Raw genomic sequence first — 7,057 nt, 5'->3', positions numbered from 1 at the left:
GACATCCGCCGACGCATGCGGGAATACGCAGACACCCATGCGGACGAATTCGCGTCCGATCCGCGCGAGCAAGCAGGGCCTTCCGGCACGTTACCACACGTGGTCGTCACAGGGGCCTCGCCCATGGGCCGCGATGCGCCCATGGATTTCGCGAACCCCGCAGTGCCCGACCATCGCGCAATCAACCAGATCCGGAAGAGTGGATATCATTTTGATGGGCGCGACCCCGCAGCGTTCCTGGAACGTCTTGCCGAATTCCGCGAAAACTATCACATCGCCGAGGAACAACTCCTGCGTGGATTATCGGAATTATTAAGGGGGGACGCCCTTTTGTGGTACCGGAATCACCGGACCAGCTGGGCCTCTTGGCAGGGGTTCGAGGCGGCATTCCGGCTGCAGTTCCTGCCCCATCGGTACGATGCCTCCCTCCGCCGCGAAATCGAAAACCGACATCAAAAGGCCAACGAGACATTCGCGCAGTACTCCACGCTGCAAAGAAAACGTCCGAAAATACGACCGTTACAAAATTCTTAGAAACGCAAGGAAAGGTCTAGGAAGGGGAAATAAGAGATAAAACATATTAATGTTTACATATTTTATTTTCTTGCAATTCTTTCTGGCGTTGCGACCACCAGTTAAATATTTTGAATACATTTTGTAATGCGCAATTCTTAACATGTTTTCCACATCGCATACTATTGGTAATATCTAATTTATTTAGAGAATCAATATCTTCATAGTCTGCATCCAAGGTTTCAATAATATAGCCGTTTCCCGCATCGTCTAGTATATCGGTCAGCCATTTTCGCTTTTCAAGTCCTTTAATGTACACGGCAGACGATTCTTCTTCTTCTTCTTCGTGTATCGTACCAACGACAGCTGTTGCAATTACACGCTGAGCCAAGCCATACGGAACGTTTCCGTCTTTCCATTGTAATCCATGATGATTTCTAATCACCCATGAGACTTGACATCGCTCAGATTTTGTAAGCACGCTCCACGGTACGGGACTTGCGAAAAAGTAATGCGAGAGAACATATCCCTTTCTTAGAACCGCAGCTTCCTTCACGACAAAATTTCTCCCGACAATAAATCCTTGCAGATCCACAAACGTTGGTACGGACATGACGAGATCTCTCTCTCTCCCCGATGCATCAGTCGAGAGGAATGGGAAACTCTAAAATCATCTCGCAGCACTTTGATTTATATCCTGCTCCTCCTCCCCTCTCTTGTGTCGATGTTATCGCTTAGGTGATTTTGCGTACAACGTTGGTCAACGGATTGTACTGGATCACACGATCGTGTATGATGAGACAGTACGCAGTGGTATTCGCCGGCACGTTCTCCTTACATTCGAATTCCAATCTCACATCCACGGTTGCGCTCTTAACCGATTCGTTTTGTCGAGAACAATCGATAATCACGAACCGACCCTGACGTTGAAACTGTAAGATGGAGAGACTCGGCTCGAGATACTCGTATCCGTAATAGTTCTTGCAGAAGCGCGCGTACGTGTCGTAGAGAATGGCACATCTGCCTTTTTCGAAATCCAGATTCATATCGTCGTATGGATAACATTCCGAATTCAGATAGAGGTTCACGTTGATTAATTTGCAGTGGTCGAATCGACTCGTATCCTCAGACATGATATTTTTCCGGTTTGTCTGCAGAGCGAAGACAACGTATCGTGGTTTCTCCAGTTGAGTCGCGGTCTTAATGGCCCACGAATGCTTGGTTGTAAGCTGCAATAGCGGAAACTCGTATAGATCCCACGAGCGAAAACCCATGCTGAGATATCGTCCGCTTTCCAGAGCACGCAGCATCGACAGTTTTTCGATCTCGCTCAACAGCACGTGTGGTATTCGCCATTGTATCTTGAATATGTTGATCACAGGTTCCAGTGTCGAATCTCCAAACAGACAATTATTATCGTTGTGCGATCGTATTAAGATCAATTCGTGACGAGCGTTAATCACCACTCGTTTATAATCCTCGCAAAATCCCAATAACATGTAGAGCGGTACGCAAAAATTGAAGTGTCCATTCGCATTGGTCGACGCATCCCAGCCGGCGTTCCTCATAATCACGCTTCTATCGGATGATACCGTTACATAGTTTTTGAGCGTAGTAGTTATTCCTACGTTTCTATTGCGATCAATCTCAACGCCATCGAGTTCGTATCGAATCTAATCGAACATGAATGCGACGCAATTATTTCCCAGTACCACATCAGCTCCTCCGTCAGCTGGTGGTCTGTTTTTCGTTAGTTCTCCCTCGATGTATAGGAAATTCTCATACGGCAACGTATACAGATCCTGTTGTTGTATGGGTATTTTTATCTCGTCACTGTATTCGAACGTTGTATTGGCGAACGGGTTGTACGTGTGAGTCTCGATTTTGACGATACGATCGTCGAAGATTGGTTCGTCACCGATGTTGAGGATGTCGGTCATCGTTCAGTTGTTTCGCACCGCGAATCCCAAAGATTGTAAAAACGCAACGTTCGATGCGCTGAGTTTCTTCTTCTTGGATGAATGGATATTAGCGAACGTCGACGTTGTTGTTGTTGTCGCTGGTCTCGTAAAGATTGCGTTATCTCTCACGTCTTTCGATTCGTTCAACACGAGCATCTCATACGTCGCATACGTATGTTATCGCCGTAGCCGTCGTACATGCAATCTTACGGTGATCTCTTCTCCTCGAAAATCGAGCAATGGTCCGTTCTGATCGACAACGCGTAACGTTAAATCCGTAATGCTCCGCGCGATGATCGGCAGGTAAATGATCTGCGCCAGCGTTTCCGATATCTTATATCCCGGTGGTACCCTCGGTGAAAAAAGTTCATGTATCGTATGAACGAGTTTGCCGTTGTTGTACGCGCCCGGTCACGTTACATTCTACGCGGATAATATTCACGTTGATAATGTTAATCGGCATGTTCGATTCGTACCATTTTCGCGACTCGAGAATACGATTCGAGAAACCTAGCAGCGATCCAATGTTGTTGGGCTTGCTAAAGTTTATTCTGTATGCGCATTTGATCTCGCTCCTCATCGTATTGTAATTGGCGCGGAGCACTATCGGATATTCTCCATCTTTATAGTCACCGTCGTCAATGTGTTTCTTATCGCAATGTTTTCGTGAAATTGCATATTTCAAAAATGCATGTATATCTTGCAACTCATACGATCCCTCGGGAATCGTAATTTCGTCGTCTTTGCCAAAGTAAAATTTATTATTCGAGGAATTCACATTCGGTATCGTGTGATAAGTCTCAAAATCCATTAGACCGAGCTCGTATTCATCGTCGTTCAAATCTACGGTGGGAAAGAAGTTTGCCGCGAGAACGCTACTCTTTCCAGTCAACGTGAATGTCATAGACATGTCGACAAAACTGTTTAACGAATACTGAGTTAAATAGCGCAATATCTGTCTTTAAATTCGCATACATCGACCGTTCGAAGAAACTGCAAGCACAATTGTCCGCAGATGCTCTGATCGTAAGTTTGAACAGGTGTGTAATTATACTGTATCTTCGTTACATTTCGTCCGAAATATCGCACCAATTCATTCGGTGGTCGAAGATTGCCGAAACTGTCGAAATATATAACGCGATTCCCCCTCTTTGCGTACGCTACCCAATGAGTGCCTGGTCCTTCGACGCTATCCAAATTTACGATGCCGTTCTCGTTTTGATATATACCACCGATCGGTAAAGAGTTGCGCATGAAAACACCTCTAAAATATGGAATGTGCATACGTTTTGCCAGTTGTAGCAATTGTACGTTGGAAGTTGCGCCCTGCGGCATTTTTAGCGTCTCTTTGACGTTTTTTTTTTTTCTCGTTGAGGCTCCTCGTCCGTATTTGTAAGGAGCGAGATATAACCCGCGACCTTCCATGGCGCGATTGTGACGTAGCATCTCTTGCAACTGACGTTGCTCAGCTTTTCCGTCGTTCACCGCCTTCGCTACACCAGCCGCTCCACCGATCAGGGATCCGAGCGCACCCAACATTGGTAGAATCGGCAATACACCGCCGCATTTCGCTACCGGAAGTATCCGTTTCTTCGCCGTTCTTTTCTTCGTCTTCAGACCCATACCGAGCTTCGTCTTGGCTTTCATCGCTGTCCAGACAGCTGTGGCGGCGGCTCTCTCACTGAGAGTCGAATCTCTCGCAACGATGCGATTCCGCGCTTTCTCGGCGAGTATCTTATCCGCCGCGTGTCTCTCGGTGAGATTATTGCTCCGAGAGTATATCGTGTTCGCGACACGCCGCGTCCAATGGATTTATACCTCGATCGCCTCTGACTAATCGCTTCTCCAACCGTGTGCCTGGCCCGCAAAACTGATAGCCGGGACTATGGAATTCGATCGAAAGTGCGTTTATCGCGTGATTTAATAGGCCTCTACCTATTTTCGTTGACATTCGCTGCAATTCTTTATCAATGGCGCCGGACCGTCGATGTGCGTTTCCTGCCACGACTGATTGTAGTGTTCGTAACAGCGACGATATGTCTGAACCTCCGGATCCGCTTTTGTGTTCCGGAAGTTTGTCCCACACGTAGTGGACGTAATCACCGCACATTCGCAACAGAACAGCTTTTGACACAAATTGTAGTTGTTCGACGCTCAAATCGCGAATGTCGGAAGGACTTGATAGCAGAACGAACATTTTTTCTCTACTGAGCGACTCGTGATTTCGCGCACCTATAAATAGGCAGGCGTTCGATCCAATCGGTAGTGTTGAAAAAAATGAGATTCGTGCGACAACCTTTGACGATACGCGTGACGAATTGCGACGACAGATTACGATCAATGGAGGACAATGCGGAGATGCGCAGGCACGGTACGATGCTACCGACTACTATACGCGCGATCGTTTGCGGTCCCTCGAATTGTGGTAAAACCAACGTTCTGATAAGTCTACTGGAAAGTCCGCACGGTGTACGTTTCGAGAACGTGTACTCGAAGTCGCTGCAACAGCCGAAATATCGATATCTGGAGAATTTGTTGACATCGATCGATGAAATCGGCTATTTTACGTTCTCCAATAACAGTGACGTCATTCCACCGAGCGAGGCACGTCCAAACTCGATTTTCGTCTTCGATGACGTGGCGTGCGACAAGCAAAATACGATAAGAGAGTACTTCTCAATGGGTCGTCATTCAAACGTTGACTGCTTCTATCTCTGTCAGACGTACGCGAGAATACCAAAACATCTTATACGCGACAACGCGAACCTGCTGATCTTGTTTAAACAGGACGGTACTAACTTGAAACACGTGTACAACGATCACGTGAATACCGACATGTCGTACGAGGATTTCAGTGAATTATGTTGTACTTGTTGGCAACAAAAGTATGGATTCCTAGTGATAGATAAGGACAGCTCATTTACGAACGGGCGATACAGAAAAGGATTTAACGTGTTCGCGATACCGCAAAACGATTAGTCGCTGCCGACACTCTGTCGATGACATGGCTGAAAGCGATAATGTTCGCGAGCGTGAAAAAATTGCGAGGGAGATTGAGAAAACGAGCGAATCGATCCGCAAGAAACATCGCGCTTTGAAGACCGGCAAGATCGACGACGATATCGCGGTCAAGACCCATTTTAGACCTATTATCGAGCCACTACAAAAAATCGTCGACAACTCTAGCTTAATCGCGGTGAAAAACGAGCCGGAGAGTAACGCTGACGCTATAATTAAAATGTTACCCATCAAGCGGTACAAGGAAGAAGAGGAGAAGGAGGAAGAGGAGGAGCATACGACACCGAAAAAGAGACAACGATTGAAGGCGAATCGTTTATCGACACCGCATACATCGGATGAACCGCTGATAACCTCCACACCGTCCGCGACAACGAGAATCGTACAACCCACGATACCCGAATCACTCGCAATCGAAAATGTTTTCGAAACCACGGGCAATCCGCTCGAATCACCATCTGTTCGAAACATGTTACAAACGTTGGAAGGTCAAAAAATGTTACGAGAGTACTTCGGGCCACTGCCACAAAAGTACATGAGCGCTTTCCTTAGTGGCGACGAAAAAAATCAGATCGATCACGTGTACGGTGTCTATTTCAACGAGAATGAAATGTGGCTCGATAACAAACGATTCGACATCGACGCAGATGACTCTATAATCATAGACAAAGTGAGGTACATTGGTACACCTGGATTATACGAGTTGAGCTCCAAGAGAATTCCCGATGATGACATATACACTGAGGACGATATGCAAAAATATAAGAACATATTAATCGCGACGAGTGCGCATAAACGCCAATATGATGCGCAAGGTCAATTAAAGAGCAACAGGGGATACAAGTATAAACACATAATTGCACCGTTGATGTCGATCGAATCGAAAAAGAAAAAAATGCGGTACGGGAGTATCCATGCCTCGCGCGATGACGCTAACCGACAATAAGATCGATTACGTGCACTGGGACGATCCCAACGAGCTAGTGGATCGTCTACGATTGCTCGACGCTTCGCGCCGAGCTGGCCACAACGCTCACGACAACGAGATCCTGTCGATTATAGAGGAACTTCGCGAAGTCGGCCTTATTATAAATTAAACGGTGTCTCAACGAAACTGATCAGTCGATAGAAAACAAATAAAAATTATACATCAACATTTTTTATATATCTTATTGTTCGACGGTAATTACTTACGCACATAGCACGGATGAGCGTATATACGGGAGCGTTTATAACTAATTTTCGAAAATGATATTTCGTAACATAACTTTATTACACATGGTTGAATTTGGAAAAAAATAAGCTTTAAATTAGGTAAAAAAATTTTAATTTTGAAAAAAAAAATTAAGTGGTGGGGGGGTTTAAAAAAATAAAAATAAAAATAAAAAATTTTTGTTCATATAACTTTAAAGTACTCTTCAAGCCATTAAAATTTGTTGCACGTTTTTTTTCTTTACCTCTTATAGTTTAGCAGATATTCGATCCTAAAGAAAAATACCGTTTTTCTTCAAAGGGGTGTTTCACCCCTTAAAACTCAAAATCCGCACATATAAAAAAATACGTGT

The sequence above is a fragment of the Camponotus vicinus genome, unplaced genomic scaffold (genome assembly GCF_025532165.1).
Source record: "Camponotus vicinus isolate PSW18456_S1 unplaced genomic scaffold, iyCamVici1.0 SCAF_8, whole genome shotgun sequence".
Taxonomy (NCBI): domain Eukaryota; kingdom Metazoa; phylum Arthropoda; class Insecta; order Hymenoptera; family Formicidae; genus Camponotus; species Camponotus vicinus.
Note: the sequence above shows the minus strand (reverse complement) of the source record.